The sequence below is a fragment of the Homalodisca vitripennis genome, chromosome X, assembly GCF_021130785.1.
Source record: "Homalodisca vitripennis isolate AUS2020 chromosome X, UT_GWSS_2.1, whole genome shotgun sequence".
NCBI lineage: Eukaryota > Metazoa > Arthropoda > Insecta > Hemiptera > Cicadellidae > Homalodisca > Homalodisca vitripennis.
Genome location: NC_060215.1, coordinates 120,875,618 through 120,900,789, shown reverse-complemented (window position 1 = coordinate 120,900,789; position 25,172 = coordinate 120,875,618). Strand labels below are relative to the sequence as shown.

At 32.3% G+C, this 25,172-nt stretch overlaps 1 long non-coding RNA gene across 2 annotated transcripts; it reads left to right on the top strand.

Moving 5' to 3' along the window:
* The first annotated feature begins 12,645 nt into the window (after nt 1–12,645).
* On the top strand, nt 12,646–24,689 carry LOC124369847. 2 transcript variants are annotated; one of them, XR_006923105.1, is made up of 3 exons: nt 12,646–14,665; nt 21,428–21,701; nt 22,880–24,689. It is a non-coding gene; the product is annotated as an uncharacterized LOC124369847 (long non-coding RNA). The 2 variants fall into 2 exon arrangements; XR_006923106.1 differs by having other exon boundaries at nt 12,677–14,665; nt 21,625–21,701.
* The last annotated feature ends 483 nt before the right edge of the window (nt 24,690–25,172 follow it).

Sequence of the window (25,172 nt, the reverse complement as noted above, 5' to 3'; positions counted from 1 at the left end):
TTCGCACAGGAGACAGTAATCAAAGAATTTATTCTAAAATTAGAACCTCTGATAGAAAAAAATATAAGAGAATTAAATTCACAGGATCAACCAATTTCTTCAAAACGAATTTTGGTTGTTTTTTTTATTCTTTTGTTAAGGTAGAAAATCCTATCACAACATTAAACAAATGTGTGAACTATTCTGACATTACTTGCCCGTATTAAAGCTCATAGAGAAATCTCCAAATAAAATCGATGCCTGGATTACCTCGGATATTCTCATCATACGAGACAAGTTTAAATTGTATTTTTAAATTGATTTATAATCCAAAAAATGTGGATGAATTTTATGAATTTAAATTGCACAGAAATTTTAAATTGCCCATAGCACGTGATGTTGAACGAAATTTGTCTAAAAGCGCGTGGCATATAACAAAACACTTAATGAAGCAACCGAATAATTACAAAACCTAAGAATCAAAATTGAAGATACATGGCGGTTTAATAGAAGATAAATTCCAGGTGGAAAATAAATTTTATGATCTTTTCTTGGTTGTAGATGAGCCACACCAATTTTCCCAAAGGTACTATCCTCGCGAAGAACTATTATATACCTGTCAGGTCTGACATGTTTGGAAAACTATCTGATTACTTTTAATGTAGTCTTCGCATTCTGAGAGTATTTCAAAACCGTCCTTGCAAACCATCAGGCCATTTTTCATAACTTACTTATAAATAAAAACGTCGATTCTATCAACGTTAGTCAAACAGAGCTTTGATTAAAATCTGCTTTGATTAAAATCATAATTAAAATTACCGCATTGTAATTCGTCCAGATTAAAATAAACTTTTCATTAAATCATGATAAATCCGTAAAACTAAACAAATCTCAATTTTCGAAACTTGTTCGTTATGATTGCGTGAACGAATCTTAACTGTTTCACTAAACACTGAGCATAAGACAACAAGAAGCTCTTATTGTACAAATGTTGTAGAGTGACGTTTAACTGTTTTACTTTTCATACCAACGAGTTATGTCTTTATTTGAAATTATTTGAAATTTCATATTCTTATACTTTTGGATTATTATGTAAAGACTGGCAGCAGAGTAAACGGGTTATGTTACTAGATATAATACAGAATTTTCCTTTTTTTCCGATTAATTTGTTTAATTCGTTTTTGTAGGTTTGGGTTTGTACTGCAACCCAATGTACTCGTAAATATTATAATCATTGTTCCAGGACCTGGTTTTATTATTCCAAAAAAGCAGAGTAAATTCGGTACTTTTTGGCCTGCCTCATGCTATAGTGCGTAAATAAAGGGTCTTAAACTAGTTACTATAGACCTCTACAACTAGTTGTATACCCTCTGGTATATATATATATATATATATATATATATATATATATATATATATATATATATTATACGTATAATATATGAACATTTAGAAAACATGTAAAAGCATAAGAATATGAAATGAAAAACCATTTCAAATAAAGACATAACTCATTGGTATGAAGAGGAATACAGTTAAACGTAACTCTACAAAACACACACACACACACACACACACACACACACACACACACACACACACACACACATATATATATATATATATATATATATATATATATATATAAATTGAAACCCTCCGATGAATAGTTGTATATGGATTCTGTAGGTTTGAATTTGAGAGATATTGTATTCACTTCGAAAGTATTCAAATTCATTTTTAGGTATTCGTATATGTGAATACCCGGGCTGTATTGGTGTATTGGAATACTATTCAATTCTTCCATCGCTACTGCTCAGTACTCTCGCGACTCCAGCCGGGCTCGGCTGTGGCGACGAAGGCCGGTGGCACTGTAAACCGCCCCGCGATTTCTGTACGTTCGCGTTCGGAATACACAAGTAATTAAAGTGGTTATTTGTGAAAGAATTTTACTTTTCTAATATTCTTTATTACTTCTCAAATACATACTCGTATATGTAGACTGAAGAATTTTATAAAAATTATATTCTACTGCAATTTTGTTAAATCAACGCCAACATCTTGGTTGCTTATATCTACACGATTATGTTCAAGAGCATTTTCTTTACCTGTTTTAGTCGCCGCATCTCAGATATTACTAAGAGATCCTACTATAATACTTGTATAAATTTAAAATTATTTAATATTAATTTCTTTTTCCACAAATGTAAGAATGACTTTATTTTCAATAGGTTTTTTTTCATATCTTCTGTAGCGTTAATGCGTGTATGTGTTTATTAATTTAAATAAAATTTGATTTAGAGTAGGTGGTTTTTTTAAATGTTATGTTCTCAGAAATTAATATTTATCAACTTAACTGAAGTAACTGAAGGATTTCCTTTAATATCTTAATGCCTACGCTCGATATGATTTAAAAATGTGTACTTAGATAATTTCATTATAATTATACATACGTACTCATTTTAGATAAGAAGCAATACGCCTATAACAATAAATCGGACAGTAACGTATTTTCATATTATTTTAAAAAATTTAGTTATATTTTAATACATTCCTGTTATAAATATGTGTTCTTTTTAATAAGCCTACGGTCATACAATTACCATACATTGTATAATGTTCAATGTTTTTTTATCTTCAAGGAAAATAATAGTTTGATTTGCTATTAATTTTGCTTCTCTACTCGTTAAAAGTTTAATTTCAACTGCTTATTTTTTACTATTTGAAGCAAAATGTTTTTTATTTTTTTCTTAGTAGGAATTATTTAACTTTGTCTGTATTATTTACGAAAAATTCCTGAATTTAGTTATATTCCATATTCAACATATCTAAAAAATTTTATTTAAAAACAATTCAATAATGCTGTTATTTTCTTTATTGTTTGTTAAAGCACATTTCATGTTATTTTATTCTAAAATGGTGACATCCGTATAAAGTATATAGTAGCCTATTCGACTGGAGTAGAAATGACGGGTTATTTGTATATACAAAGAGTGAATTGAGTGGAGTGACACAACAGATTACTTTGTGAGAGGCGACTAGACTGCAGGTGTTTGTGGAGGAACTTCATAACTACTACTTGCTTACTTCTAACGATATAACTTATATGTTCGTAGGTGATACTAATATTGGTATTTTAAATATGAGCAATGGAATAAAATATAAATGTACTTAAACACATTATACGAACAGAATATATTAACAAACTGACTAGAGTGACTGACAAATCTAGTACTTGTATTGGCCATACATTTATTAAACACTGACTTATAGTGTCGTGACTGCGGGTGTACTGACCACTGACCTGACCGACCACTACGCCGTGTTGGCCGCGGTGGAGCGTAGGACCCCCCGTTCCGACACCCACACTGATACTGAGAGTGGTACATACCTCTACCGACAGGAACTAAACTGACTACTGGAGACTCAGTCGTGGGACTATGTTCTTTTACAGCAAGATGTTAATAAGTGCAGTTCTTAATGTTTTTGAAAATTTAAAACAGCGTTCTCAAAAATAAAGAAGACAGAATAACCGCAACAAAACAATTAAACTACGGATTACAGCAGACCTAATTAGTGCAATTCGAAATCGAGACAAATTGAGTAAGGCGTTAAAACCACCATTTTAATCCTACAGTAAAAAAAATATTATAACTCTATCAGAACTAATCTTTGAAGTGAAATCAAATTAACGATAAACTTTATTACAAAGGTCACGTTTTAAAATCATCGAACAACCCAAATATGTTCTGGAAGATAATTAGCGAAATAAGTGGTGCATAACAAGCAAAATCTGCAATAGTCGGACCCGGGGGTGGGAGGACCGTCACCGTGTCTAACTCTTTCAATGATTGCTTTTCACAAGTATGGCTGAGTTTGGCGAGTAAGTTGCCGCGACCCGCCCCTCGTGGATGACGCAGTGTATCGAATTGACCATGTGTTTCAGTTGGAGCCGCTCACCGACAGCCGGGTGGAGAGGTGCGTGGCTGAGATGCGTGGTGGCTCTGCTCATGATTGTGACGATTTAAATTTTAATACCCTAAAAAATACAGTATACATTTTCTTCCTCCTATAAAACATTGTATTAATCTTCGCCTAACTTCTGGAATTTTTTCCAACTAAACTGGCTAAAGTTAATCCGTTAGATGAGGGAAACAGCATATCACATATGAGCAACTATAGACCCATCTCCTTGCTTAGTGTAATCGGAAAAAAGGCCTATGAATATGTAAAAATAAAAAAATTCAAAATTATTTACAATCTAATAACCTAATATCGTAATTACGATGTGGATTCAGATAGGAAAAATTACTTCAAAACAAATTTTTTAAATTATCAAACTAATAATTAATTTCATAAATTAACATTTTAAATTTCTCTTCGTTTTCATGGAGTTAGTTAAGGCTTCGATTTAAATGACAAACATTTGTTTATTAATAAAATACAATCTGGTGATGTATGAGGAATTTAAATAAAATGGTCCAAGTTTTATTTAACTTGTCGGCAATGCGTAACAATAAATAGTCGAAATAGTGCTCCGTTACTTGTTCTTGTTTATATAAAAAATATAGCAAAGCTAAATATAACAGGAACATTAAAACTGTTCGCTGATGACACTGTAATTATTTTCAATGAAAACCCTAACAAGACGTTTATCAGACTTTGTAGAACGATGAATTTCAATAAAACAAAATGTTTACCAATCGTATTGATTAATGAGAGTGAGCTACCCGCGAAACTGCAATTACTACCATCACTGTCACTGCCGGTCTATCGAGAGGGTGGACCACTACAAGTACTTGGGTATAATTACTAACAAAAAACTTTTATGATGGGAAATACACATTAACTATTTAAAACCTAAACTTACAAAAATGATTTACGGGTTTTATCAGTTAGGGCAAATATTAAATTATAATGAATTAAAATCTGTTTATTTTGCATATGTTCGGTCTATTTTACATTCGGAATCGACTCTACCAGGGCCGCTGTGGGGGGTGGAGTGAGGGTCCCTGACATTGAGATGACTGCGAACCTGACGAACACATTCTTCGTAGCGAATACATTCTACAGGCGTTTGTCTCCAGTGATTAAGGAACTGCGGGCCGTACCAAAATGTCCGTTCAAACGGCTGCGGATAGTCGGCTCTGATGACGTTGAGTCTCCTCACTTCCAGTTTACTATAACAACTTTCAGTTGCTTTGCCGTTGTGTTATACATTACATGTTCAACCGCTTGCTTAAATATTAGTTTTTATTTTCTTTGTTTCTTTTCTTCATAACTATTATTGAATTTGTGCTCTTGGACTCTGTACAGTGAAAACGCCTAGGTTCATGTTTTCTGTCTGAACTCCAAGCAGACCGCAGGATACATTGTGAGCTGCCCCTCAGCCCATTGCGCAAGCTGCAGTAGACTTTAGCGTACAGTGTGACCTGTGACAACAATCTGCCTCTTATACTGCGGTTTGCCTGTGTAATTACAGCACTGTAGTATAAATGGATTTTAAAACTGCAATTTTACTAGAACAGAATATCAGTGCAAGAAAATCAACTGTAAACTAGTGGGTGCAAGGAATCTATGTGTTGGCAGGTGCGACTACATGTTAAAATTGGCTCCTGTAAATTTTTAAAACGAATAAAAAACCTAAACAAAAGTAAGAATAAAAACAGACTAACCTTTTAAGCGTCCATTCCCAAACAAGATAATCGTAAAACCGTGACTGTCAGAGATGATATCCCCACCCGGCACATCGTATAACCCGTGGAAGTTGACCGACTCAGCGACCTCGGTTGGCGACTTGTGCATGCCTGCTCCCTGACTGTTAGACATCTTCAACCTCAACCAGTGATCCCGTGGTCCTGGACCTCGCTGTGAGGTGCTGATTGCTGGGACAAATAATTAGACAGTCAGTGCGCAGAGTAACATATTCTGCTACTTAGAGGAATACATTGCTGCCGGGCACGTACGTTACTGCCACCCTTCCGGACCGTTCTGATCTGGACCCAGACCACCCCGTCCACGATGAGATCGGCCTCATGAATAATTACGTAAAATACGGTTACACGATATAACACCTGAGTGATAATCATGGAGGGATTGGTCGAAAGTTCTTCACTAGGCTCGGCCAACATCTAACAATGAGGGGCAAGCGGCTACTGGCTGGGATAATTGTAAGAGTTGCATCGATGAGTCATCTCAAGGCAGTCAGCCCATCACACCTGCCGACTCCAACAAACGCCACTTCTCCCACCATTAACCCCGCCTTTGAGTCTGCAGCACATTTCGTACGCTGAAGCTATAAAGTCCGAATCTGCTGTAACCGTGTCACAGGAAGTTAGCATGGTAACGTCACCCGGAGTCTTGTCTCACGAGAGCCTTGCTGGAGTCACGGAGCCTCCGGTCACACGCCGAGTATACGACAGTCAGGCTCTTAACCTACAAATAAGGAATAGAAGTTTTAGAGAGCCCACTTTCCGGTAAAGGGCTAAGTTAGCTAACTAAAAATAGGTAAAAATAGAAAACATACAAAAAATAATGATTCATTACGATTACTTCATGTACATTTCCAAATAGACAGTACAAAAACCACCGTTTTTAACCGAGAACTGTTTTAACAGCGAACACATTGGTCTGTTCAAATTTCCAAACTAAAAATTGGCAAACACGTCTTACAGACACAAAGGCAGATAATTTTGCGATCTGCTTTTATTTCTTTATTTAATTTTATAAACTTTTCATCATTGCCGATTTGCTAAAAAAATTTTATTTTGAACTTGAACTGAATCGCCAACGAGGGTAATTAGATGAAGCAGTTAACGAAACCGGCCATTGATAAGATGGGTTATTATAATTTCTCTAATACACCAGAGTCCGTTATAAATGTAGAAGTCATAAACCAGTATGAGCAAGAGGTTAGTTGTCAGTGGTGGACTATTCAGAAAGAAACTAACATTACTAAAACAATAAAAAAGCACAAGTCTAGAAAATATTACTCTCCTGAAAGAGTCCGAATGAAAAAAAAATAATAATTTTAAAATTAGAATTAACTTGTAAAACAACAGCAGCACCTTTTTGAGGTTAGTCAAATCGTTTACAACTCCCAAACAGAAAATGAAAAATGACATGTAAACCTATTAGTTTGTGGTTTATAAAAATGCTCTAAATATATTGTGAAATCACTGACCATATACGAGTACGATCATTTTAGTTATCAAACAGGACTCTATCCCTCACTCCAAAAAGCTTTAAAAGTGCATGTAACTTATCAGAAAATATGTATTCAGTAAATACCTCTAATCTTGATTTGATACACATATCCTGATAAAAATAACTTTGTCATGAATGCAAAATATTTTGTAAAAGAAAAATAACAACATGCTTTAAGCTGTCAGAAGAAAAGATTGGTTTTAGAAATGGAAAAGCCATAACTGGAATATAAAATCTTGTCGGTAAGGTTGTAAAGGGGATACAAGGTCGTAAACCCACATTTAGTGTGTTTCTTAACTTTTCTAGACCATTTCACTTCGTTGAACACAAAAAATTCCTTGAAAAATTTGAAACCTACACATCCTAAGCAGATGCTTTTGTGAAATTAGTTCATTTATACTTTAATAACCGAGATCATCAAATTTCGAATCGAACCTTAAAACTTACTGTGCTGAGTTGTGGAGTTCCCTAGAGATTAATATTGAGTCAGTCCTATTCCGTCATAATATGCGTCAATGGCATTGAATCGTCACTATTGCATGGAAAGCTTATGCAGAACGCCAATATCCTGACAGTCTTTTTTATGGAAGAATCTTTTTTGTCAGTAATAATAAGTGTTCATTAAATTACATATCTTGAATAATTAAAGTAAAAATTTGTTCGGTCGATGAGGAGCATCACCTGATTCCACGGCTAAGTCTATAAAATACATATACTTTTGTTATACTAATTTAAATGCTGTAATGTACGTTATTGTTATTTAGTTGTTCAGTAGTTATTAGGCATATACCATTTAACGCAAGGTATGCTCAAAAACAGTTATGTATTGAGAAACGATTGATAATTAAAGGGAATTGTATTTATTATTTATACATGAATACGACACACGCACGCGCGTGCGCATGTATACGCACGTAGTATTAGTTTAAATCCGGTATCTGGTAAATCATCAGCCGGGTGGAAGGTTGTACATGTACATCTATCTGCTCATTCAAGCTAAACATATTACAGTATTGCCTGTTTTGAACACGTGTGAGTTCTCTAGTAGTTTTAAGAGAGGCCTGCCAAGAGGAACCCTCAAACATCCCTCCCCCTTGCCATCGTAAATATTGAAGGGACACGGCCCAGGGTCGTTCCTTGTCAAACGACATAGTCAATGGTACTATCGCCGGTGAGCCTGATTTAGCACCCCCTGGACCCTCGCTACTGACGTCATTTTGACGTCTCGAAAGGGGGTGCTAAATCAGCGCAGTGGCCTTGTCCATGCCCTGAATAATCACCCCCTTGGAATAGGGGGGTTCTAATTCAGCGCCTTGACCGTGTCCATGTGCTGTTTTAGTACCCCTTTGAATCAGCGCCTATACCTTGTTGATACGAAGAATAAGCATCTCCTCCTGAATAAAACTAAGCATATTACGATTTGTTAGTGGGTATATTTATTGTATTGCTATGATTAGACATTTGTATTTAAAAACAAATAATGTAATACGTATTGCAAAAAATACTATGCATCGAATATGCTTACGATAAAAAATCTGGGCTCTAGGCATTCAAAGACAATTTTATTTTTATAGTAAATTTAATTTGAAAGCATGGTATAAACCACACAGAAGGATTAATATCGTTTAAATCCGTCATGTAATTATTAAATTAAACATGAAACATTACATATTTACATGTTTCAATGCATATGTAAATATCAATTACTTAAAATAAGATCATAGGTTTAGTTTTACATCAAATATTTGCTGAGTACAAAAATATTTCGCTCAAACATTTAATTGTTTAGGCAGAGGTGTGTACCTTCGTATGTAAAGATTTGGGCCATCGAAAAATGTTCTGTAAAGAATAATTTTATACTGTAACAGTGAACTCTTTTGACTAAAATATGAGCTTAAATTGTTTGTCGGGAAACATCAAGAAGTAAATAAAATTATATTAGTTTTTTAATTTTATATAATTAAACTTAGAAGAACTACACTTTCGTGAAGCTATTACATCAAATCCGTAATTTAGGAATGGCTTCATATACATATAGGGTAGTTTTAATTGTATCGAGAAACATGATCCATTGAGTTTTCACGACTGGATTAAACTTGCACTAGTAATGATTGCTCAGTGAATACCCTTAACTAGACTATCAGTAGATATTCTATTGTTGAGGACACCCAATAAGCAATGCCTGTACAATAAAAATTACACAGCATATACACTTGACAAGGTGCGTATTAAAAACCATAATTACATTTTACCTTGCGTAATATTTCAAAAATCGACTTTTTTCCTGTTAAAATAACCAAATAACCCAATGTCAAATCAAATTAAAAAACTGGCTTTTATTTGTACAAAAATTTATAACTGTACATACAGCAGTAAACATCATATATTGAAGAGGAAAAATAAGAAACTATGATATTTTAAAGTATTCTTTTAGTTGGCATGAGAAAAACTTAATACACAATAATACAAATCTTATATCTCAAAATTACAAATCATTAAATAAAAGCAGAATTTTATCATTAGTTTTACTTTGCTATTTAATTTTTGTTTTTTAAGAAACTTACAGAGAAAGAGCCTACATAGGTTTAATTACCTGTGCCTAGACTGAGTTGAACGTTTTAGGTTTATGTTCTTATTATCTTATTATCTTTATCAGTGCGTTAATTAAGTTTATATACATATTAATTGACAGGTTTAAACAGAAGTGGAAAAAATATCAAATATGATTTAATTAATTTTGTTAAATAACGATATTTATAAAAAAATTCAGAAAACATGTCATGAGTGAGAATATTTACAAAGAAGGACAATGTATGCGAAAGGGAGAAACCTTAAGGTCTGAAACAAGCTTGTTAGTCAGAGCACTTATTATGTAATATTAAGTCTTTGGTAATTTCTAAAAGAAATTAGGTATATTTGAGAAATATATTATTTCATCGTTTATCAGATATTTTTTTAAACATTCGTAGATCGTAGCTTATAAGTGACAGCGTATCTAGATAAAAACTATTATTTAAAAACTATATTTACGAATTAAATTAAGTATCTAAAACACAAATCTGCTTGTGTTGCTAATTTAATGCTAGAGGGTGTTAATTCAGGGCCTCGACCATGTCCATGCGCTGAATTAGCACCCCCTCTGACGTGACGTCAAAGCCCGAGGGGTGCTTATTCCGGGGGGGGGGGGGGGCTAAAGCAGCGTCCCCCTGTCCGTGCCGCACAAACCTCACATTCAAACTTGGTGCCACCTCTAGGTCTGGCATCTCCTGAACCACTCCCAGGGCAGTCGACGAATTAAATATTCTCCATTTTATCCAGGAGTTTCGGCTTGAGTCCAAATTATTACAGTCCACTCCGCCAAGCCACCGTTGTGATTGTATCGAATTGTACATTTTCTTCCCTACAGTCTGTCTTGTGTCATATCAAGTAATGATACCTGTCGGCGATAAAATGTTAATAGTCAGAACTGAACGCGAGAGCAGTCACGTACGGATCTGAAATAGACGTGTGCAGAACTGCCTCTTTTATCACCTGCTTGGCCTTATCTCTTATAGAACAATGGTTCAGGCAACTTTTACCGCGATAGTGAGGCAAAGTCTCTACGCAGTGCTAATTCAATACACGACCCGAACAGATCAGATACTCCTGCACTATACTCACGTTACTCATTACTGCTGCATGGTTATATACGATATAAGGATCTCGTCCTGATATCATTACTGAAATCATTATCATTATCTTTTATAATACTATGATCTAATTGAGAATAAACCAGGTTTTAGGCAAAATAATTGCCGATGGTTTGATCTTAATATTATTCTAAAATAAGAAATCATAAACATTTTTATTCAAAGTTCTTATATTTTAATGTCTTTAATTTTATTTTCTCTTCATATACTACTAAAAAGTACACGTTAATGTAGGTATGTTCAAAATTTTCTAAATTTGAGGTATATCCAAATAGTTTATATATATATATATATATATATATATATATATATATATATATATTATTTGTTTCTTTCCTTGTTGCCTGACAAAATTTAGTTTGTTAAACTGAGAACTTTATAAACTAGATATTCTACACAGTGTCATTGTGTAGAAATACAACCTACAGACAATTTATTAATTTAATTAATTATTAAAAGTTACATAATATACTTACCTTACCTTAAAAGTTATTAATCTTAGTAAAAAGACAAGTGTAAAATATTTTTATGACCTAGCTAATATTAATTAGTTGTAATGGGAACCAAAAACATAAAGCGGTCGAATGTAATTGTCGGACGTAAGTCAGATTGTCAGAAACACGCTGTAATTTAATAATATCATTGTATATTTTCAGATTTAGAATGATGAATATGAAAGTGGCGAAAACCAACGGTAATGAGGAATGGGCTGAAAAATCCACATCAAGTTCAGCTCAGTGTGATGTTCACCAATTAGACAACAGTTTTTAGACGTGAACCGCTGCAATCCGTGATCTCCAATCCAATCATTCGTCTGCGTCAGCTCATCCGGTGAGTCAATAGAAGATTTAACTCAAATGTATTAAGTTACGATGATTCAAACATTTCTGATGTTTATTAATATATTTATGTTGTTAATACATTTAGCTAAAAAAAGAAAATTATGTAGGCAATGAATCCTATTCTTTCAAAAGTAGGGATTCTAGTAAAAATGCATTGAAACAAGTTTATAATTGAAATATGTATACAATAATATTATTGTGATTAGTTTTGAGAATTCTTATTAATAACCTTTGAATATATTTCTGTACAAGTTGATTAAAATAACAACTATTAAATAAAAAAATAACTTAAAATATAAAATTATAAAATCACAAACTAAATTGTGAAAACCCCAATCTGACAATACGACTCGGTCTAACAGCACATTTTGTCATCTCCAGACACCAGCAACAAAAGAAACCTGTATGTAGCAAAAGGGAACCTAAGAACGTCTATATAACATTTCAGTATAATCGGCCCAGTAGAATAACATTTCGATATAATAGTATAGAATGGCTCTGCAAAAATATCACACATATTACGGAGGTTAATATATTTTTTGTATTTCTTCAGACATCAAAAAATGTATAATCTTCATCTGATTAGTCTAAATCAGATTAAAATATATAAGGGTTATAGATGTGTTGAAAACATACTGATAAGGTATATCATATTAAATATATTGAATACATGAGTTAGCTTATTACACCACAACAAATATTAAAAAAACACCACATTTTTTAAGAAAATCACATTTAAATTGTAATACAGTCAAAATTGTAATATTAGCTGTTTCTATAGAAAGTTTCACGTTTATTAAATAGAGAAAATGAATATTTGTAGCGTACGAATTGAATAAATTTCCAAAATAGAAAATTCCCCCAGGCCTCCTGGCGGAACCTCCAAATGTAATTTTTATCAAAGCCATTGGCCCACTCTAAACATAAACTAATTACATACTCCACACATTCCATACGGATATAAACACTTATACCGGAGACTTGAATACAAATAGCTGACATGCTCTCACCAGAGTTTTATTTCTTAACATGCTAGAGTGGTACACTGCTGAGTTAAATAAAACTACTGAAGGCTGCTGTACTTTTTTAATATTATTGTATAATTTTCAGGTTTATAATGATGAATATGGAAGAGACGAAAACCGATCGTAAAGAGGAATGGGCTGAAAAATCCACATGAAGTTCGGCGTGGTGTTATATTATATTCTCACTGAAATGTACAACTATTTAAATCGCAAATGAATAAAATATTGTATTTTATGAAAATGACGATGAAGCAGTAATGTAAATAGAGATGGCCTTGCTAGAGAAAAAACAAACTTCTAAAAGAAGAAAAATGTAAACTAAATTAAAAATAGTGAAAAGCAAATTACAGGAAATGGAAATCAATTAAGGATAACACATAAGCAGGATATAAATTATGTTGCAACAATCGCAAGAACAATATGAATAAAAAACGTAAGATAAGAAGAAAACCTTTGTCAAAAACACAAGATAGTTTTGAAGAACATGATCTTAAATTAGAACAACTAATTGGCAACAATTAAAAACATATATACAGTAAACAAACCATTGTAATGTTAAAAAAGAAACTTGTTGTCAAACTCACAGGGATTCTTACAAAAAGAAACTGAATTTTCAGTAAATGAATCTACTAAAAAGTTACAAAGCTCATCCTCTATAGTTGAAGCAGGTATATCTGACCACACAGCCCAAATAACCAATGCACAGTTTGAATGATGTACCACTTCCCCATCAATGTTAAGCAAATAGAATTCAAAATATAAAACATCAGTGCATTAAGAGCTCTGTTAGATAAATGAAGAATGGAATCGAATGTACAATACTTCAAATGTTGATGATGTGGTCAATTTCTTAACAATGATTGAAATATCCATTTATGATACTTGTACACTGGTATCAAGTAATCTCCAGAAAACTCCAAAAAACAAGACATTCCCAGTTAAAGAAGCCATTAATCTCAAGACATAATACTCTACATGTCTTAGACATTAATGGAGTTAACCACATGCTTTACCAACACCTGAGAGTACTTCTGAATCACTTGATTCTGGGTCAGAGTTAACATTATTTGTTGTTTTATTAGTGTTGGGTACCCTTGCTGAGTTGGTGGGGATACTTTCTTTGCACACAACAGCTTATTTTGGGCTAAAGCTAGCATATCGGATATAAAAGGTATCTACTCCATGCTAATGGGTAAATTCGGTACATAAGAGGTTGAGGATTTGGTTGAATCTCCATGGAAGGCTGGGCCTGCTATGCAAAAAATTCCTGTTGCAACTAATTTAGTTATTGTAGACACTTGAGAATTTTTTAATACATTTATTCTTGCGATTTGAATTTGTTTTGATACGAAGAATGCTGCAACAAATCTTTGACGCAAGTTCCTTGAGTTGTTGTCACATTCAGTTTAGCCTGTGATGAGATCAAGTTGTAGTCCACAGGAAGTGACATCATTATGTGTTGATTGTGAGTTAATATTACAGGTTGAGTATGCAGCTGAAACACTTGAGGATGACTAATTTAAGTCTGGCTACTTTTATAGGCAAAATTGTTTTGTTCATATACAGATTTTGCTGGAGCAAGTTGAGCTGCTGTTGTTGAAAAGTATAATAAGCATTTCCTGTTGAGTTTGATAGCTATTAAGTGATTTTGGATGATGTTGCGCAAGACCTGGACTCTGGCTTGTCAATGGAGGATTGAGTACAGCATATCTTGGAGGAACTTCTACAGAAGAAGAAAGGTTGACTAGCAGCAACTTGTAAGGTCTTAAAATTAGCAGCATCCTGATGTACTTAGAAGCCTATATGAATTCGAAGAGGACACACTGTATTCTAAAATAGCATTTCCCATATGGATTTTTCCTTGCTGTGTCATGTTGTCCAAAGTCAATTTTTTATGGAATCCCAATCTTCTTGCTTTTCTTAGGTAAGTTACATTTTTTTAAATATATTGTAACAATGCTTATTTTAAGATTTAAACGAAGTAAGACGTAAAATTTATTTTGCTAGTTAATAAAATGGAACTTTTAATTTGACTTACCATATGGTTTAACGCTGACGCATGCAGCAATAGCAATATAAATAGTAATAATATTATTATATATTATTATTCGTATAGTTATAGCAGTGCTTTTAATTGTTTAGCGCTTTTAGGTGTTCATTTATGGTAAATTTTAAATATATTCAACCGATTTATATACTAACGAAACTTTAGTATTACAAAATATTAAAATAATGAAACATACTTTATTTAAATCATGATTATACGCTTTGACGCAGCTTTGATGTTGCAGCTTTTTGAGAATCAACCGGTAATCTTTCACATTCTGTCATAAAACCTCTGTAATTATTGCTCCAAAAGCTATTGCTCGTATATTATTTATGAACACTTATTACAGAACTACAAATAACAACAATTTAATTTGGTTATGTAAATTTGTTATTTACACTTTAGATTAAATAAATGTTACATTTATTGAACATTATAGCTTTACAGTTATTCCTGCAACTTACTTTTAAATTATGATTTATTAAGTACTTAAAAGTTACTTTAAACATATTGTAAAATAGTATAATATACATTTTCAACATTTAATTGGAGATTTAAAAACTCATTCGATGTACAGACCATTTTTAAATTGTATTTTATCACAATGTATTATATTCAACTAGGCTTATCTTTTTAAAATATACTTATGATAGAGGGCAATGACGTTATGGAAATTATATTTAATCCTTCCAGTAAGGCTACATATCGTCTGAAACAGGGTTAGAGTATTTCTATATTATCAGGTAGACCAGTAAAATTAAAACAACTATTAAAATTTGTATTCTTCTACATGGGATAATCTACACCCTGCTTATATCCTTTCGAAATAACCATAGTTTCAACTGATGGATAAGTTTATAGGCTACTTGCATTAGTACTGGGGGTTATTAAATTTAGATACATAGATGCGCGCGCAGCCAAGCAGTACGGACGTGGTGAAATCGCTCTCAGTATATCTCCCAATAAAATTAATCTTACGTGATTTATTTAATTCTGGGTGACAAATGAGTATACTGTAGGCCTCTTCTTGAACAATACTTGTATAGTTTGTGAAGAATATCATCGGGTTGTGTTTGTTTTCTGTTTGTTATTAAAGTGCTCCAAACATAACCTCAAAATGGCGAGTTGTGCAGTATGCAACAAAGTTATAGGCAGTAAGCAATTAAAAGTGACATGTTGTGAATGTGGCAAGGACTTTCATGGCACATGCGTCAAGATGAACAGGGCAGATTTAGATTACCTAACGAGTGAAGGCACTGTTTGGCGTTGCAACCCTTGCAGCGTCACTCGCAGAGCCAGCTTGAGATTGGACTCCAAGGCTAACGAAGGTAATCTCTCGCTTCAGGATGTAATAACTGCAATATCAGAACTATCAACCGCCCATAAACAGTCTGTAATTGAATGTAACAAGTCATATGAGGTACTAAATGACAAGCTGGATGAGGACACTAAGATGCTTAAGGAACAATCTGAACAGGTAAAAGAATATTTTGAGATTATCGAATGTCTAAGAAAAGAAAATAAAGCACTGAAAGAAAAAGTAGAAATGTTGGAGAGTAGGATGGATGAAGCTGAACAGTATTCTAGGAGGAATACCATTGAAATTCAAGGTGTGCCACATGACATTAAGGATGTATTAAGTACAGTGAAAAATGTAGGTAAAGCATTAGGCATGGAAATAACTGATTCAATGGTTGACATCTGCCACTCTTGTAAGGTAGGACTATTAAATTACTATATAGCTACAATTGTTTATATTTTGATAATGTTAGCCTGTTACTTTGACTGGATTGCTCCCTTTTGAATAATGAATGATTTCTGAGTATAATACAATTGACTTTTTAAGTAGGGACACTGGTTTTGTTATTGTTCATCAGAATATAAGAAGTATGCGAGCAAATTTTTATGCATTTATAGTAGAAATGGCAACCCTAAAAAAATCTACCCAAAGTAATAATTCTGTCTGAAATATGGATGAAGGAATCTGAAATTAAAATTTATCAAATCCCTAACTATAATCCTTATATTAAAACAAGTGAAACCAAAAGAGCAGGCGTAGTAGCTGTCTTTTCCACTACACTATCAGTAACATTCAAACTGCACCGGTTAGCTTTACGTCAGCAGATGTATTAGACATAAATTTTCTTGAATTAGGCTATAGTTTCAACTTATTAGCTGTATATAAATTACATGATTATAGTAATACTCTTTTTATAGATGAGTTAAAAACATACCTTTCAAGAGATTTTATAAAATCGTGTAGAAATTTGTTAATAATTGGTGATATGAACCTAAATTTGATTCAAAATAATAATGTTATAGATGAGTATAAGTTTCTAATCGCTAAAAATGGATTACAGACACCAATTAACTCTCCAACCCGAATAACAGACCATTCAGAAACCTGCATTGATCATGTGCTTGCAAAAATAAGCAATATAAATGAAGTATTAATTAACGCTGCAATAATAGAAGGCAACATAACAGATCACTGCATGACAGCTGTATGGTTGTGGTGAGGGGAGGGGGTAACAGCTGATTCAGTGGCGGTCAAGGTCGCGTCCTTGGCTTACCGCAGTAACTACATTAAACTAGACAGCTTACCGAATGAGACTGATTGGTGTGATGTATATTTACAAACAAACGCTTCACATGCTTATGATGTTTTTTATAAAATAATTAATACTGTAGTTTTAGAATATAAAAAGAGGAAATTAAGCTCAACAAACAGTAAATAATTAAACTAAAGCCGTGGATTGACACTGGTAACTGTAAACGACTTAAAATTAGGAATACATTATTAAAAAGAATCAAAAGGCAGCCCAACAATACAATTTGAATGAATATTTTAAAGGTTATAGAAATAAGCTCAACAGCGATATCCGAAACTTGAAAATTAATTATTACTCTCAACTATTTGAAAACAGTAAGAAAGATTAAAAACGAACGTGGAAAATTTTGAAAGAAGTGACTGATCAGAAGTTTAATAATACTAATGTAGATGTTAAATTAGAAATTGATGGTGTAATCTTTAGTGATCCATGTGAAGTAGTGAATAAATTCAATGACTATTTTTTATCGGTGGCTGGTGGCTTAAGCAGGTATGGAGATAAGCAAGACGTTCATTCGCTTGACATAAATATAAATAAATTCATGGAAGTTTCTATAACACAATCCATTTTTATAGAACCTATTATAGAGAATGAACTTGTAAGAACTATTGAGTTATTAAAAAACGGAAAATCTCCTGGTATTGATTGTATTAGCTCCAAATAAATTAAGAAAACCTATAAACCGTTTCTGCCTGCTTTATTGTATATTATTAATTTTAGTTTTCAATCAGGCGTTTTTCCAGACAAATTTAAAGAAGCATTAGTGATTCCAATACATAAGAAAAATGAAAAGAACAGATTGCAATAAATATAGACCTATATCCTTAATATCATCCTTTTCAAAATATGAAAAATTAATGAAAGTCAGGCTAATTAAATTTCTTGATAAAATCAGATTTTTCAGTAAAAATCAATTTGGATTTAGACAAGGTTTAAATACCGAGATTGCTTTGATCGAATTTATGGATAGGTTACCTAGAGGTATAAATTATGCAAAACGGGTTAGTGGTCTATTTTTAGATATTAAGAAAGCGTTTGACACAGTAAATCATTCAATATTGCTCAAAAAACTTTTAAATTGTTGTATAAAGGGGAGTGGTTCATGACTGGTTTTCAAAGTTATTTATCCAAAAGTAAGCAGTGTGTTAAAATCATTGGAAATATTAGTCAGTTCGGTGAGATTAAACATGGAGTTCCTCAAGGTTCAGTGTTAGGGGCTACATTGTTCTTAGTTTACATAAACGACTTATGTAAAGGTAAAGGTCCATGTAAAGGTACTTGACTTTTCATGGACAAGTAGTTTCCTTTGCTGATCATACAGCTCTGAGCTATCAATGATGGTGACAATTTAGACGAAATTGCACTAAAAATGAATTCTGATTTGGAAGCTTTGCGTTGGTGGTTTACCAATAATAATTTGGTCCTTAGTGTAAGTAAAACAAATTATAGGCTATATACTTTAGCCTCAGAGGAAAATTTTTTTTCTGATAATATTGTTTATAAATGCGCTACTTGTCTCTGCAACGGTGGAATATGTAGTGAATATTGTGTGAGATAAAACAAGAGGACAGTATTAGATATTTAGGTGATATTGGATTCAGAATTAAATTGGAAAACACATATTTCATCGATTAAAAAAAGTTAATAAATATTCATAGGATCTTTTACTTTTTAATAAGGATGTGTAAATATGGCCTAATGAGAAAACTTTATTTTTCTGTAGTTCACAGTCGAATAAGTTATGGTATAGAGTGCTGGGGTGGAACTTACATAACCAATTTAAAACCACTCATAACAATACAGAAGTATTTTGTAAGAATAGTAGCTAAAGGAAATAAATTACTCATCTTGGCCAATATTTAGATCATTAAAGGTATTACCAATAAGAAATATGGATGTTTATAAAGTTATGAAGGTTTTTTGAACAGAAGTAAGAATATTTATGATTATTATAATGTATATAAAGGAAAATTACGAAATTCTGATAATGTAGCTGTACCTAGACCATCAAAAACCTTTTCCACTAAATCATATAACTTTTTAGTCCCTCTGATATTCAATAGATTGCCTAACGAAATACAAACTTTAGATACTTTACACAAATTTATTAGAAAACTCAAAGATTGGTTAATCACAGTACAAGATATAAATGCATTGTTATTTGAAATCCAAAGTTAAAAAAGTACTTCTATAATTACAGTGATTTTATATAAATTGTTCTGTACTATTTGTATATATATGTGTGTATATGTGTGTGTGTGTGTGTGTGTGTGTGTGTGTGGTGTGTGTGTGTGTGTGTGTGTGTGTGTGTGTGTGTGTGTGTGTGTGTGTGTGTGTGTGTGTGTGTGTGTGTGTGTGTGTGTGTGTGTGTGTGTGTGTGTGTGTGTGTACATGTATTTTTGTGAATATGCAAGTGTAATGTGAATGTATGTGTGTATTGAAAATATGTGTGTGTACATGGTCATAGTTGTATTAGTGAATATAAGGATGCATATTGATAATATTCTATTGTAAAATGTGTGTAAAATTCTTGTGCTTGAGTATAGATCGGAGCTTTTCTTTATTAATGTTAATATTAAGTGTTGTGTGTATTTAAGTTTAGTTAAAGCAGTTAATTTTGATAACTCAATATACAGCTTTTTTACTAAGTCTTTAATATAATATATTGTTCAATGAGGCCTACTTACTCACATTAAATTGTTTATATAATTTATAATAATGTCTTATAATAATTCAAATTTCATTTACTATTTTAATTCTTAGGGAGGTAGGCCAATAATACTGGAATATAGAGCCCTGTATTACTTGACGGCAATTTCTTATGTAAAAAGTATACGTTATTTCCTCCAATGAGGCTTTGCCTTGGAGGTTTCATTTTCCAAAAACAACCAACAAAAATCATGTTCATTGTATTTCATTAACTCGTTAGTGTAAACTTGGTCAGCCTGAGCAAATCATTTTTGTTTTGTGTATGCTATGTTTTGTTTTGTATATGCTATGTAATTTTTACTTTATTTTGAATTATTGTATTACTGTTGGATTTGTTGTAATTATTTTTGTTATTTGGAAAATAAAATTTATTATTTATTATTATTGTTAGATATCCTTGGTCACTAATACAGTACATAGCTGGTAGTCTCCTGTCTATATATCAGCGGGATCATGTACTGTCAGTTCTAACAGAGTTTGATATTTAAAAAAGTTATCTTCCACTAAAAACAATAATATTTATATAGTCGTAGGTATGGTATATGATGAATATCATTGTATAGTCTGGCTATTATTCTTTGAAAGTTTGTTAAGCTCAGTATTCAATAAATAATCTGTACTATTTGGCAATACCTTTATTGCGGCATTTTCATCTTTACTACGTGTGCATCAAAACTCCCAAAATCGTGCAGTTCAAAATCAATATAACAGTCTATATTGTCTATACTAACATTACAGGATACTTACTAATCATAATAAAACCCTAAAAAGCATGACATATATTAATAAGCATTCAGAATCTTTTATTTAATAAATACTTACCTTATGTATTTTGAAAAATATTTGATTTTATAATGCGTCTATTTGTAGACTACTTCGCACTGTATTGTATCACAAACAACCCATACAAAAATAAATTCAGATAAATATTTTGGCAATTTCTTATTACCGTTATTGTCAGAAGCAAGGGAATTTTGCGAGCCAGTAAAAATGCATAATTTCTCCTACACTGTGTACTATTTTAATTTAATTTCAAAACTATGAAAACCCCTCAGCCCCCCCCTCAGGAACTCTGGAAACATAATTTCTATCAAGGCCTCTGGCCAGTTCTAAACATAATTAGTTTAGACTGATTAATATGGAAGTGGCGACTACTAATGGTAAACAGGAATGAGCTGAAAATCCACATCAAGTTCAGTACAGCTAATATACTCTCACCAGACTTTATATTGCTGGACATGCCAGAGGGTACACTACTGGATTAGAGACAACTATTGAACACTGCTGTACTTATTTAATATCATTGTATATTTTTCAGGTTTAGAATGATGAATATGGAAGTGGCGACTACTAATGGTAAAGAGGAATGAGCTGAAAAATCCACATCAAGTTCAGTACAGCTAATACACTCTCACCAGACTTTATATTGCTGGACATGCCAGAGGGTACACTACTGGATTAGAGACAACTATTGAACACTGCTGTACTTAATTAATATCATTGTATATTTTTCAGGTTTAGAATGATGAATATGGAAGTGGCGACTACTAATGGTAAAGAGGAATGGGCTGAAAAATCCACATCAAGTTCAGGTCAGTGTGATGTTGAACATCCAAGCAACGACACTCAAAAAAACTTTTTTCTGCTAACATAGATTTTTCAGATTGAATTAAACGTTTTTATTCAACATGAACCACCACTGACGATTGGTAATCTCCAATTCAATCATACGTCATCGTCTGCCCATCCGTTCAAACAAGAGAAGGTTTAGGTCAAATTTATTTAAATCACGTTGATTCAGACATTTCTGATGTTAACTAATAGAATTATTTAATTAGGAAATTTAGCTGAAAAAAACCCAATTTATGTAGACCATACATACTATTCTTTCAAAATTAATGAATTCTAGTTAAAATGCATAAAACAAGTTTATAATTGAAATTTTTAGAAAATAATCCATTATGAATATTTTTCTAAATACTTTTCAATAAATTTTAAATTTACTGTTGCATTGTTCTTGTACAAATTGTTTTTTAACTATTTTTATATAGAAAAATAGTTAAAAATAAAATTACAACTTAAAATATAAAAGCATAAATATCATCCAAAACTAAATTATAAAGAATACGAACTGAACGTCCAAGTCGGTCTATTTTATCCAAGAACGGAGGTTAATATAATTTCCGTGCTATTTTTTTACAACGGTAAATATGTATTATCTTTATTTTATTATTTTTAATCAAATTCACATATAAAAAGGTTTATCGATGTGTGGCAATCACTTATAAGGTATGGAATGTTTTCAAAAATTACAATTAATTATATTTAAAAAATGATTCAGCTGACTAAAATATAAAAAAATATTACAGTGAGCTACATTTATGAAAAAACCACGTATTCATTGTCAGACACTTAAAAAAATTTATTGTAAAAATAGTTGTTTAATATAGTAAGTTTTTGGTTTTCTAAATAGCTAAAATGAATATTTTTATATTACTATTTTAATAAAAGTGAAAAATATAAAACCCTCAGTCCTCCTGGTGGAACCTTGAAATATAATTTTTATCAAAGCCACATGCCCCACTCTAAACTTAAACTAATTATATACCTATATACTGATATAAACAATTACACTTGAAAGGATTACTATTATTTACTATTATACTACTACTATGCTATGTACCACAATTTGTGTTAGGTTTGTACACTGCTGGGTTACAAAAAACTACTGAACATGTTTTTAATATTATTTTATATTTTTCTGGTTTAGAATGAAGAATATGGAAGTGACGGAAACCAACTGTAAAGAAGAATGAGCTGAAAAATCTACATCAAGTTCTGCTCACCGTCAAAGCAACGATACAGACTGAAAAATAGTATATCTGCTTAAGCATATTTTTTATAATTAAACAACTGTTTTTATTCGGCAAGAACCATCGGTGATCTCCAATCCAATCATGCGTCAACGATAGCCCACCCGGTCTGTCAAAGTGTCAGAATTAAACACAACACATCTAATTAGTCACTAAACATCAGCATACGTATGTTTGGACAACATGTTACTGCAAGAAAACATGTAAATGGGAAGTGCCAAATCGGAATACAGTGATCCTCTCCAAATTCCTACAGACTTCCAGGTCGCCTGCTTAGAGGCAATGCTAAGCCTTGAAACCTGCTGCAAGCCAACCTCTCTTCTTCTGCAGGCGTTCCTCCAGGATATGACGTACTCAATCCTTCAATGACAAGCCAGATTCAGGTCTTGAGCAATATCACCCTAGATCAACTAATGGCCATCAAACTCATTAGGAAAAAGTCATTAATGCATTTCCAACATCAGCATGCTCAACTGAAGTGTTTCAGCATCAAACTTAACCTGTAATATTAACTCACAATCTGCACTTAATTATTTCACTTCCTGTGAACCACAACTTGATCTAATCCCAGGCTAAACCGAATGTGACAACAACTCAAGGAACTTCCGTCAAAGTTTCGTTGCAGCATTCTTCGTATCAAAACAAATTCAAATCGCAAGAATAAATGTATTAAAAAATTCTCAAGTGTCTACAATAACTAAATTAGTTGCAACAGGAATTTTTTTGCATAGCAGGCCCAGCCTTCCATGGAGATTCAACCAAATCTTCAACCTCTTATGTACCGAATTTACCCATTAGCATGGAGTAGATACCTTTTATATCCGATATGCTAGCTTTAGCCCAAAATAAGCTGTTGTGTGCAAAGAAAGTATCCCCACCAACTCAGCAAGGGTACCCAACACTAATAAAACAACAAATAATGTTAACTCTGACCCAGAATCAAGTGATTCAGAAGTACTCTCAGGTGTTGGTAAAGCATGTGGTTAACTCCATTAATGTCTAAGACATGTAGAGTATTATGTCTTGAGATTAATGGCTTCTTTAACTGGGAATGTCTTGTTTTTTGGAGTTTTCTGGAGATTACTTGATACCAGTGTACAAGTATCATAAATGGATATTTCAATCATTGTTAAGAAATTGACCACATCATCAACATTTGAAGTATTGTACATTCGATTCCATTCTTCATTTATCTAGCAGAGCTCTTAATGCACTGATGTTTTATATTTTGAATTCTATTTGCTTAACATTGATGGTGAAGTGGTGCATCATTTAAACTGTGCTTTGGTTATATGGGCTGTGTGGTCAGATATACCTGCTTCAACTAGTGATGTTGTCTATAGAAATTGAGGATTGAAACGTTATCCTTGTGGCAGGAATGAACAGTCTATAAAGAACGTGTATATTTAGTCTCTCATTTAAAATAAACTTATCCGTGCTATGTGTCTTTAAGCTGTCTACATTTACATCACCTGTCATGACGTTGATAACATTGATGGTAAAAGTTGCTATACATAGTATTTATGATGGCTGATTTTAGTTATCCTTTATAATAATACTATTATGAAAACTAAAATTGCAAGATTAGAAAAAAACTTATAATCTAACGTACATAAGATTTTTTATTCATGTTACGTTACTTGTAGCCTATTGACAATAATGTTTTATTGTTATTTTCAAAAAATAAAATAATGAATTGTTTTGAAATTAAATATGTATTTCTTTACCACACATACTTTTACTTAATAGTTTTATATCTCCATCTAATAGACATAATCTATTATACTAATTACTAATTTATTGGTTTAGTCATTTGGATTAAAACCAAATGCATTAAATAATAGATTTTCTATAACGATACTAGGGGTTTACTTTTTTTTATTAATGAAAACGAATTATTACTGTCAAAATTTATATTTTAACCACATAAAAAGTGCATATAAAATTGTATTAAATTATTAGTTTGTTCACTAGAAAAATCATCATTTACATACACAACACATTACATCGTTAATAAATACAAAATTTGTCTATTGAAATGTATTTAATGTAACTGACAAATTCAGTTTAGGGAGAAAGTACGAGTATATGTGTAGTATACAATTTTAAACACCACTTTTATGTTCCGTAGGTAAACTATAAACCTTTAAGTCATACGTTATCCGGTATGTGTATGTCCGTCATGTATTA